This window comes from Ovis canadensis, chromosome 1 (genome assembly GCF_042477335.2).
Source record: "Ovis canadensis isolate MfBH-ARS-UI-01 breed Bighorn chromosome 1, ARS-UI_OviCan_v2, whole genome shotgun sequence".
NCBI lineage: Eukaryota > Metazoa > Chordata > Mammalia > Artiodactyla > Bovidae > Ovis > Ovis canadensis.
The window spans coordinates 271150995-271163915 of NC_091245.1; positions in this window are offsets into that span (position 1 = coordinate 271150995).

Below are 12921 nucleotides of genomic sequence, written 5' to 3' on the forward strand. Positions count from 1 at the left end.
TGTGGTACGTATATACGAAGGAATATTAGTCGGCCATCAAAAATAATGAAATGCCATCTGCAACAACATGGGTGGACCTAGAGATTACCATACTAAGTGCAGTAAATCAGACAACAAATACCATATAATATCACTTATATGTAGAATCTAAAATATGACCCAAATAAACTTAATTACAAAGCTGAAACAGATTCACAGACACAGCAAGCCACCAAAGGGAAAAGGAAGGGGAGGGATAAATTAGGAGTTTGAGATTAGCAGATACAAATTACTGTATATAAAATAGATAAACAACAAAGGGAACTATATTCAATATCTTGCAATAATCTATATTGAAAAAGAATGTGTGTATATATATGTAATTGAATCACTGCTGTACACCTTAAACTAACACAATATTGTAAATCAACTGTACATCAATTTTAAAATAAAATAAAAAATTATATACAAGATATACAAAAAAAAAAAAGACTGACAGGTGGTTGTAAGGCAAAGTAACAGAGGCAGTGGATAAAACTAGCCGATGAAAATGATCAACAATGTTTTTCTGCAGGCTTGAGTTGTGGAAAATTCAAGGTCATTTTAAGCTAGACAGGGTATTGGTGGAACTGCAACCGAAATGACAATAGAAACCCTCAGTGTTTTCCATTGATGAAGCAAAAAGAAGGACAAACTGGAAATAAATTACAGGCAGAACTCACTAGGGGGTGGGGAGTTAGAAAATTCTCTAATAAATATTAGATGGCAGAAAGAGAAGATACTTTTCCTTTTGCATATTTTAGCTTGTTAATTATGAACCTAAAAGCTTGATAGCATAGAGTCCATATTCGACTTACTGACTCTTCCGCCTACAAAAGACTTTTAAATTATCCAAGGTTCTGGAAGCTTCTTAATGCAACCACCATGACTCGTACAGAATCAAGTCACAGTTTGGCTTGAACTAAAACCTCAAGAAGCTGTAATGCAGGGTTTGCATGTAGAAGAGTCAGATGCTCAAAGCTCTTCTTGTCAGTGGATGCTCTTACATTTGCAGGTATTTAAAGCTTCCGCAGTCCGTTGAGCATGCAACCAAGGCCCAAAATTTCTCCAGCACTCTTTGAGTGACTATGTGACAAATTCTGGTTTCAGAATTCGGCTCAATACATCTTCTGAATCAGTAAAATTAAAGATGCCATTATCTTTTCCCAACTTTATGTTTCTATAGTTACTCATATTTTGCTATCAACCTATCTGCATTTCTCCAAATTGTTGTCAGTTGTTTACTATTATCAAGGGCTGTTTCCTCCTCTTAAGAACAAGATCTAATCTGATGTTAATGATCTCTGCTGAGGTGCTCAACAAGACAGACACAAACAGATGTTTGTGATAGCTTTTCATTTCACATTTCCATTATTCTAGCTAATGCACAGAACTGAGAACTGATATCATGTAAGCGACCAAATTTTGAGTCTGTGATTTCTAACTATCTTTAACAAACTCCTCAAGAGAAAAAAAATTAAAACTTTCATACAAAATAAACATCTTTGTTTATATATATATATATATATATATATATATATATATATATGATGAGAGGACTCAGAGAGAGAGAAATTAAAAAGTCCCTAATTATACCTCACCTTTAGACATCCTCATACTCTCTGTAGGTTTATTTCTACTGTTTCAAGCATGTTTTTTTAATATTTCGTTTGCTTTTCACACATGAATACACAATTTGCAAGCTTAAAACTAACATATGCCTAAAGCTAATTCACTACAAAAATTTCCATTTTTTCTCCCATTTCATACACTTCTCATCACAGGTATCACAGGCATTTGGGTTCCAATATTTTCCACTGATTTTTCTAAACTGAGGCCGAAATTCTAGATACATTCAAGCAATTATACAAACACTGCCTTTTGGTCAAAGATAGCAAAGCGGCCAGAGTTGAATTAGTCTAGACTAAGGCAGCACCACACATGACTCCAGCAGCTGGTAATGCAAAATGTGCCTTAGAGTCTTCAAGATCTCGGAGCATGGGACTTCCTTGGTGGTCCAGGGGTTAAGACTCCATGCTTCCAATGTAACGGGTGCAGGTTCAATCCCTGGTCAGGGAACTAAGATGCCATGTGCTATGCAGCCAGAGAAAGGAAAAAAGATCTCCAAGCGTGAGTATATTTCAACTCAGAGACCACAGGTACACCCAGGTGACATTAGGAAACAGGGACCCATATCTCTGGCCCTTTCTGTACTGAAGCGAGGCAGGGATCGCTTCAGTTCCTCACAAAGACCACACCCCCTCAAATTCCAGCTTTCACAGGAGCAGTTTCCTCAGCCCAGAATATCCTTTCTCCACCCACATCCTCCGATTTCCATCTGGTTTATTTCTACTCTCTCTAAAGGTAGCCATCCATGAACCTCCAGGTCAGATCCAGTCTATTCTCCAGAGACACTCTGTACTTGAAGGGTGGCAACACTCCTCAAGCTTGTAATGAATTTTGGTGGTCATTTTCCTTGTATCCCCTTCCACTCTCTACACCGGAAACCCATCTCTTCAGTTTGATCCTATATTCTCATTGCCTGGCCCATGGGACGCTCTCACCGAGTCTCCATAGAAGTGGATTAAATGAAGTTACATGGCAAGCTTGGTAAACCAAATTTGTTTCCTAAGTGAGATCTTTTTTTTTTGTCATGTTTGGGTAGAAGGGAGATGGAGAGATACAGAGAAAGAACAAAAGGGCGAGAGACAGACAGAGAGACTGATTCATGTCTTCCTCATGTGATAAAAAGTCATTGAACCAAGAATGCTATTTACATGGCTTCCCAATGGGACAAATTTTCCTTCTTACACATAGGTCTTCAAGAGCCAAACAGGACTTTCCAGGTGGCTCAGGGGTAAAAAAAAAAAAAAAAAAAATCCTCCTTCCAATGCAGGACATGCTTATTTGTTCCTTGGGTCAGGAGGATCCCCTGGAGGAGGAAATGGCAACCCACTCCAGTATTCTTGCCTGGGAAATCCCATGGACAGAGGAGCCTGGCGGGCTACAGTCCACGGGGTCACAAAGAGCCGGACATGACTGAGCGACTGAGTATGCAGAAGAGCCAAACAAAGCAAACCAAATCTGTACTTTGCTCTGACATCTGCAGTGTTTTTGTCCTCACCCATTTCTTCAAACCAACAGAAATCTGGTCTCCTTAGCAGTGGCGATGACTCTCTTTGATCTTCTGTGTTGGCCACATGTTTCCCCAAAGCCAAGAAAAGAATCATGTCTTCAGCTGGGGAACCACAAAGTTGTTGCAAATATAAAGCACAAAGCTCATGTTCCAAAATGAGACCCAACATGAGTCCTGTCGTTTTAGGTTTTGAAGAAAAGATGATATAACAATGATCCCACATCTTTGATTCCCAGTTGCCACCAATGGACCACCAGCAGCTCCAGACACACAGAGGAGGCAGCCAAAACCACAGCCAGGGAGATACAGATATTTTCTCTTAAGCAAAAAAGGAAGGCCACATGGGAAATAATCAGTCTTGGCCAAGGAGAAATCAAAAAGGATGGGCAATAAAAGAATAGAATCTTGACACCCTAGAGGGAAGGGGAGTTGAGAAAGAATGGAAAGACGTATACGTACAGCTTAGTCCCTTTGCTGTTCACCTGAAACCATCATAACGTTGCTAATCAGCAGTCAAAGTGAAAGCTGCTCAGTCACGTACAACTCTTTGTGACCCCACAAGCTATAGCCCGCCATGGAGTTTTCCAGGCGAGAATAGTGGAGTGGGTTGCTGTTTCCTCCACCAGGGGATCTTTCCAACCCAGGGATTGAACCCAGGTCTCCTACACTGCAGGCGGATTCCTTAGCCTCTGAGCTACCTATTCCCCAGTACAAAATAAAAACTTAATTAAAAAAAAAAAAAGAATAGAATCTTGCTTCTAAGATAATAGTATTAACAATAAGCTCTTAGACAAATGTAAAAGAAGAAATCCATAGCTCAGCAAGTTCTCTTATCAAAAATGCTCCAGTGAAACTCAGCTGGAGATTGCTCTCAAATCTCTGGAGCGTGGCTCTTTGCCGTCTGTTTGGGGCTGCTATTACCTGAGTCACCAGCAGGTACTGGAATACCCACAGGCCCCTGCCTCAATGTGGTTTAATAAAGCAATACAGAAACAATTTTTGGCTTTGCTGCAAATGTGCATAATGGAAAGCAAATATTATTAAAAAGACAATCATTTTTAGTGATTAAAATAATCCAAGGCAGAAAAAATTTCTCCCATAAGTTTCGAAGTTCTCATTTATCATCGTTTTGCCGCAAGAAGCCAGAGTAATTTTATTTTTCCTGACTTCTATTAAAAAGATCAATACATATGATTCCAAAGAGTCTCGGCTCATGAAAAGATGGAGCAGGCCTGTAATCACATATGAAAGTATTGGTTGTCATTAGCAGAAAGATTGATCTGAAAAGACAGCAGACCCAGAGTGAAAGGACTTAAAATTTTCCACTGGGCAGCCCAACAACTTTCACCTTCCAGATAATTGAATACAGATAACAGATTACCATATTAGAGGGAAGAATTGGATTGGAGATATTCAGTAGATACCCGCTTTAGCAAAGCAATACCAAATTTCTCAATAATGATTTTTGTGTGATGCAAACGCAGTAATGCAGACTGACAATACAAAGACACGGCCCAGTATGCATTGAAGACAAAGTTGTTGGATCCGATTTTTATACAGTTACCTGTGGCATCAGAGGTTCTAACAAATGCATGTGTTCAGTTGACTGTAAAAAACCGAGCTAAGGAACATATTGAGGCAAATGTCATGGCTTTATTCCATGAATAGAGCTTCTTTCAGCTTTCTTCAGTGAGTTATTGATATAACCTTGAGCGGTAATTGTATAAAACTCTCAAGAACTGAACTCACGGGCAGGCATGCAAACGGTTTTCTTCACTGCATAACTCTCCTTTCCAGAAACCCACTAACAGTGCAGTAAAAAATCTTAGCTATAAAACAAGCTGGAATTTTTATAGGACCTTGGAAGGGCACGGCGAATTTGGAAATTCAGAGTTGTGGTCCAAGAACACTAAACTGAAGGTCAGGGTTTTCCATATCTTCATCCTTGTCCTACGAATATACCATATTGACATACCTGAAGACGTTGCTCCCACGCTCCAGAATTTATGCATAAAATGAAAGAGAGGCTGAGTCCATGAATAAGAGAGATGCTATTAACCAAAACTTTGGTCTGTATGTTTTTTAAGACATCTGAATATTTCATCACCTTTCAATCCCTTTACTTACTTAGCAGCCAGCAAATACCTGGACATCTCATAGGAATCAAATCTGTTCATAATTATTAACCACTGATCATTTTCATAATGACCTAAAAGCTCATCTTGGAGAAAGATACCAACTTCCATCCCCTATAACAACCATCTTGACAGTGTAAGTGAACACTGCATTGGTGTTAAAAACCGTTGTTTGTCATAGACCTCAGTAGAGTTTGAGAGACATTTTATATAAAGGGTGTTCCTCTATGACTCTTCTATGAATTCCTAAATTCTTTCATTATCTAAATTGTACACAAAATCACATTGTCCTGGCATTCACTAGACACCTCAGTGCACACAAAGCAAAACTGTTTCCCTCCAAGCCTAAATTAAACAAAACATAAACACTTGTTTTTATAAAAATTCCAGAAAATGTTCACGCTTTTGGAATTTCCTGTAATAATAGTATCAGGAGTCAATTCCTTTAAATACAGAGGACAGGAATAAGACCAGCCAAGAATTATTTTTAGTTTTTCAAGCTTAGTAAATTCTTTTCCATTCTCAACTGAAAGAATTTTTCTTCTTGCAACTAAGAAAACATCTCCGTTTTACTAATGAAGTCAGTACTTTTTTAAAAAAGGGGAAATATTATTTTTCCCATTTGCGCCTCATACAGGAATCTGTGTAAATACATGTGTACATGTTTATATTCCATGCTTGTAGTGAGCCTACATTTGTTTAACCAATTCTCTTTTCAAGAAAACTAAATTAAGGATCACTCAAGGGCACTCTTACTTTAAAAGTGGAGCATGTTGGTACCCCAAGACTAGAGTGGGCTATGGAAACTTCTTTGTCCTATTGAAGGGGTGACTGTTGAAGAGTCTGACAGTGACTCTGGGGTCACACAACACCACAACAGACAGAATGCCCATGACATAGCTATGATTGCATGAATGCTCAGTGACAGGGCTCCCTCCCTGCCCTTCCCTGTCTTGCGGATGCCTTGATGAGAGATCGAGGATATGATGACCTGGGTTGACACACTCTCAAAGGAGTTGTCAGTACAGCGTGTATGATGCCCGAATGCACACACTAGGCTCTGATTTGTACTGGGCTGTGCTAATTACAGTGTGTGAGAGTTGTATCTCATTCCTGTTCTGTGTACATTGTGATAAACAAAAAGTTGCTGAGGCATGAAACAAGAAATAAATAGGACCTCAAGCACCTTACCGTTACAAACAGCACGGAAATTATTCTCTTGTTGTACGCATGCTCAGTCGTGCCCAACACTCTACAACCCACTGGCTCCTCTGTCCGTGGAACTCTCCAGGCAAGAATGTTTGAGTGGGCTGCCGTTTCTTACTCCAGGGGATCTTCCCAAGCCAGGGATCAGACTGAACCCACATCTCTTGTATCTCCTGCATTGTCAGGCAGATTCTTTACCACTGTGCCACCTGGGAATGAAAATTATGGCATATCATTCTAAACAGAGAAGACTAAATGAGAGGAAAAAAAACTATAATATAACTGTACTAATCAGGGCTCTCCAGAGACATAGAACCGATCAGAGAGACAAAGATCTATTCATTAATTATAAGCAATTGGCTCATGTAGTTATGGCAGGGAAAAGTCCCAGGATTTTCAGAAGACTGGAGAGCCAGGGGGATGTGTTTCCAGTCCAAGTGCAAAGGCAGGGAAAAGCCAATGTGCCAGCTCAAATGCCACCAGGCCGGAGGAATTCCCTCCTAACTCAACATTTTTATTCATTCAAGCCTTCAACTGATTGGACTCATTCCACCCACAGGAGCAAGGGTAATCTGTTTTACTTGGTCCACTGATTTCAATATTAACTTCATACAAAAACACCCTCCCCGAACACCCAGAATAATATCTGAATACTCTACGACCCAGTCAAATTAACATATAAAATTAATCATCATAATAACCGTGTCAAATGCTAATCAAACACATTTTGCCTTTTGTTTGTTTATCTTAATACAAGTGGTAACTTCTGTTCATTCCTTTTTCGTGATGATTCTTTTAGTCCATTTTTGTCCATTGGTTTAAATATTTCTCTGCACTTCAACAAGCAGGTAATAGATAGGTAGTAAAATTGCACTGAAAATTCATTTCCCCCCAGCTAAAGCAAACTCGAGGAACATCTATTTAATAAAATGGAGAATCAATAAAATTATAATTTTAAGTCAGAGCCAATGCCAAGTTGTCTTGTAAAGAAGTTTTATAGGAATTCATGTTCTTTGTTTCTGTTAGGAAAAATCATATTAAAATAGAATTAATTTAATAATCATCAAACTGGTTGGTTTAGTGATGAGAAGTTTGACTAAGAAACATGCATCCAGCTTCTATTCTTTTGCAACTACCTTTTCCAATTCTTTTAGGACCTTGCTACTCAAAGAGGATGTTGCAGATAAGCAGCGCCTGCATCACTTGGGAGTTTGTCTAAAATTCAGATTCCAGGCCCTAAACCAGGCCTATTAGATTAGAATATCTGGGGATGGGGCCTAGCTATTTGCATTTTAAGAAGCTCTCTGGGTAATTCTTAAGCACGATAGCATTTGAGAGTCCCCATGTTAGATAATGTTTTATCCAGTTGGCAAAAATCACACATGCCACAGATTAAATCTCAACCAGAGAAACTTAATTCTATCATCCAGTTGAAGCTTAAGTTATCAACCAAGCTGGCACACACTCTAATTCATTCAACAATGGAGAATTTTCTATTTAACTGGTTCACTCATTCCAGCTAAATTTTAGAGGATTACATTCATTTTGATAAACCTAGTGGTACTGGAGAACATCAAGATAATAAGCATTAAAATGTAATAGTAAATTTTAAATGTAAATACTAAGTGAAAGTTAATATTAAAATGTTTAATGTGCTTTGCATATCACTCTACCATTTGGCGTAAATAGGCAGCCCTCAGAATACATTTCAAATTGTCATCATTTCTCTAATTAGCCATATTTTCAAGTAGAAGATGAAAGGCACCCGTCAACACATGTGATCGAGGTCTTGGCTATGAACATGAGTATTGAAAAGCACTGGTCTAGACTAGTTGGCTTATTTATTGTGGAGTAGCTTTTACTCCTGCCATCCAAGTTGTGTCTTAGAAAATGATACTAGTTCATTTACAGCCTTTTATCAGTCCAGACTCCCTCTTTGCAACAAGCATATGAAAAGACAAATTTTGAAAAACTGCAGTTTTCCTTCTCTTCCCCTAGCCTGAGTTCCCAATGTCTCCTTTGTGCCCATATACACAGCATTAATTCCCCATTAAGACATCTATCACTTGCATCTAGGCCTTTGCTGCTCAGGATGACCTTCTCTTGTGGTAATCTCTCCCCAAGTTCATCCACACTAACCAAGCCCTGCTCTTTCCTTCCCTCTTTCCAAATAAAAATGTTCTATACCATTTCCCTTTCTTAAGAGACCTGATATGAACTATTTGTCTGTTCAAATCTGTCTGGTACCATTCCCTTGGGATAATAATAATAAGCAATAGTTTGGCATTGTGTCAGGTTCTGATTCAGTGCAAAGAGACTTGGAGCTACAGAATCAGAGTTCAAGACCTAGCTATGGTTTTGTAAACCTGGGGGAGGTTTTGCCCTCAAAGAACTCATAATTCAATAAAATAAATAAGACAGTTAAACAAAAATACAGTTGACTGGAAAAGACACAGCAAGCTGAGGGAATCAAGAACAGAAGAGCTCAGATCTGGCTGGACGCAAACTTCAGAAAGTTTCTCAGAGGAAGCCACCCTGGTTCACAGTAAACTCAACCCTTTGAGGGGTCACACTTGAAACGAAATAGATATACCCCAAATTGCTCCATCGAGAAATAAGAACGGAGTCCATGCAAACTCGTGTTATGTTGGTTTTTCTCTTGGCTCTGAGCAGAATGACGCTCATCACGTGACCCAGCTGGAGTCATTCTGAGACCAGGGGCCATAGACAACGACTGTCATCACGGTCCATGGAAACTAGTCATGGGACATCCATCACAAGCTATGTATGGAGATGTGAGTGGATGGGGACAAGTGTACGTGCAGGATCATATATGATTCTTGCCTCAAGCGAACTGGATAGCTTTCCTGTGTATCACTAAATAAGGGCATGTTGAACACTTTTGTGGGCCAAGCCCCATAATGAGAATATGGTTACCAACAATGAAGAAGCAATTTCTGTTCTTCAAGAGCTTAGAGTCGAAATAACCAAACAGACATTTACAAATAATGACTAGTGTAGACTAAAATGTGGCTGCAAGTTTAAGACTTAAAGTCTACATAGCTTTCAGGCAGTGATTTCTCATCTAAGCTACAGCTCCAGGATCTGCTGCTTTAGTGAAGAGGATTATGACCCCAATCCTCATACTGAGTGGTGTTGCCAATGCCTGTCTTGGTTCCATGAAGACAGCCCTGTCTCATCAGAATGGAGTCCTCATTTACTCCCTGGAAACACTCTATTAATCCATGGTTCTTAGCCTACAAGGATCACCTGGGAGGCTAACAAGCAGCTATCTGGCTTCATCCAGAAATTCTGATTCAGACTATAGCTGGGATAGTATACATTGCATTTGGAAAAACGCATCTGAGTGGTTTCAAAGCAGAGAGTTGTGTGAATTGCCCTAAGGAGCCCTGTAACCTAGAGGTGGACAAACTAAAACCCCCAATTTTCCTTATCCAGACAAATTGGGAACATAATTTAATTGGTATGCTACATTCACTTCAGAATGTCTCAGAAATATGCACAAATATCTACATACCTTCTTTTGCCTTCAAACGACACTAAGAGATAAACTATTCTAAAAATAGAAGAAAGTTCACAATCCTGAGACTTAAACTCTTTGTGAGGAGTTGTTTTAGTATAAAACTTCAATACATGCTCCAGGTTAATGAGGAAGACTGTTTATTTATCATTCCGTTTTTAAAAATATGTATCAGTAAATCTCTCTTTTAGGCAGCTTGAGTAAATGCCTAAAGGTAAGAAATATGCCAAACCCAAAACTAAATACTGCCAACAATTCATGATAGAAATGAAATCAACTTCAAAATTGGAGATAAGCCGCAGATAAAAGAGAGGTTTTATACTATGACCTTCAAATCAATTCTTTGGTTTTCTTTCTTTCTGTTTAAATGACAGACAACTGGAAAAAAAATAACTGTTTTTTCACTAAATCTAATTTTTCACATAATATTGATTTAAAGGCAATGTTATCAATAGTCATAAGTAAAAGAATAGGAACTTACAAAACCATAATTCTGTTGAAACCAAGGTACCCAGTTTATGAGTCAAGATCAGCAAATTAGATTAGAAAAATACATCAAGGCTTGGGGTAAGCCCAGAATGCCGTGAAATGAGAAGGGCAGACGGTAAGAGCAGAAATAGTAAAGATGGATTCTTCAAAATCCTATTGAGTGTTTTTTTTAATTCAAAAAAGGGTAACTTTAAATAAAAACTTTGCAAATAAATTAGTGATTGAAAAAAAAGCTCAACAGCATGGCAGTCATTGAAAGACTTGAAAATGAATGAATGAAAATAAAAAACTGAATCTTTCCTTCACTCAACTAACTGTTGTGCGAATGCCCTGGGGTCTAATACAGTAAGCTATGTTAGAAATACAGGTAGAATAAAATATTTTTTAAATGGAGTGATGAATTAATAGTATTTTTTGTTAATCTGAAGCATGTAGGGAATTTATATCCATGACTCTAAGGCACTCACCGCTTAGCCAACAAAGTCACAGACATCTATCTCTACAATTAAGCATAATACAGAAAGATGTATGTTACATCAGTCATATGAAACAGTGATTCAGGAACAGTGAGGAGAGTGTGATAAATTTTCCTGTGGGCTTAAATAGGGATGGTCTCACAGGAGAGGTAAGTGTTTTGCAAACTCTGGGTCTAAAAAAGTCTCTGGGTGAAGGTCCTCACTAGCTTGGGACCATCTCTTATTTAATCTGTACAGAGTTTCCCCTTGGGTCCTCTGCGTGACTCTCATCACACACTCCACATATAGATGTTCAGCCACCGGCTATGTGCATATGACTCCCAAAACTCTATCTTGAGATAAACACCTGAGTTTCAGACTCATACCCCAATTGCCTTCTGAATAACCTACAGACTCCTCAAATTCATTATATCTAAATTTATGAACATTCCTCCCTTCTCCACCCTCAACCGAAACCTCCTCATCTTCTCCTATTTACCTTCTCATTGAAAGACACAGCCATTCATAGCCTGAGACAGAAATTGTCCATAATCCCAGACTCTCCCCCTCCCTACACCCAGTCACTAAGCCCTGCCTCTTCCATTTAAAAAGCTCACCCCCTTCTCATCCGTCCACAACTACAGTCTTAGTTGATACTCTTGACATGTTTTACCTCCTTCAAGTTGATCCTCCACTGCCAGAGAGATGAACTGTAGCCGACAGGGATTTTGCTTCTCTGATTAATATCTTCCAACAATGCCTTGGCACATTAGGATAAATCCCACATTCCTCTTGAACTGGGATCTCTCACCCTACCACCCTTTTTCCCACTAGCTCAACAGGTTTTCAGAGCTTTACCCACGTGGCACTTTCTCCTGTGGCTTGACCTGGCTGTTTTCTCCTACACATGGACATCACCAGATGGTCAATACTGAAATCAGATTGATTATATTCTTTGCATGGAGAAGCTCTATACAGTCAGCAAAAATAAGACTGGGAGCTGACTGTGGCTCAGATCACGAACTCCTTATTGCCAAATTCAGACTTAAACTGAAGTAGGGAAAACCTCTAGACCATTGAGGTATGACCTAAATCAAATCCCTTATGATTATACAGTGGAAGTGAGAAATAGATTCAAGGAACTAGATAGAGTGCCTGAAGAACTATGGATAGAGGTTTGTGACATTGTACAGGCAGCAGTGATCGAGACCATCACCAAGAAAAAGAAATGCAAAAAGGCAAAATGGTTGTCTGAGGAGGCCTTACAAACAGCTGAGAATAGAAGAGAAGCTAAATGCAAAGGAGAAAAGGGAAGATATACCCATGTGAATGCAGAGATCCAAAGAATAGCAAAGAGAGATGAGAAAGCCATCCTCAGTGATCAATGCAAAGAAAGAGATGAAAACCATAGAATGGGAAAGACTACAGATATTTTCAAGAAAACTAAAAATACCAAGAGAATATTTCATGCAAAGATGGGCTCAATAAAGGACAGAAATGGTATGGATCTAACAGAAGCAGAAGATATTTAGAAGAGGTGCTGAGAATACACAGGAGAACTATACAAAAAAGATCTTCATGACCCAGATAACCACAATGGTATGATCACTCATCTAGAGCCAGACATCCTGGAATGTGAAGTCAAGTGGGCCTTAGGAAGCATCACTACGAACAAAGCTAGTGGAGGTGATGGAATTCCACTTGAGCTATTTAAATCCTGAAAGATGATGCTGTGAAAGTGCTGCACTCAATAGGCCAGCAAATTTGGAAAACTCAGCAGTGGCCACAGGACCGGAAAAGGTCAGTTTTCATTCCAATCCCAGAGAAAGGCAATGCCAAAGAATGCTCAAACTACCGCACAATTGCACTCATCTCACACACTAGTAAAGTCATGCTCAAAATTCTCCAAGCCAGGCTTCAACAGTACATGAACAGTGAACT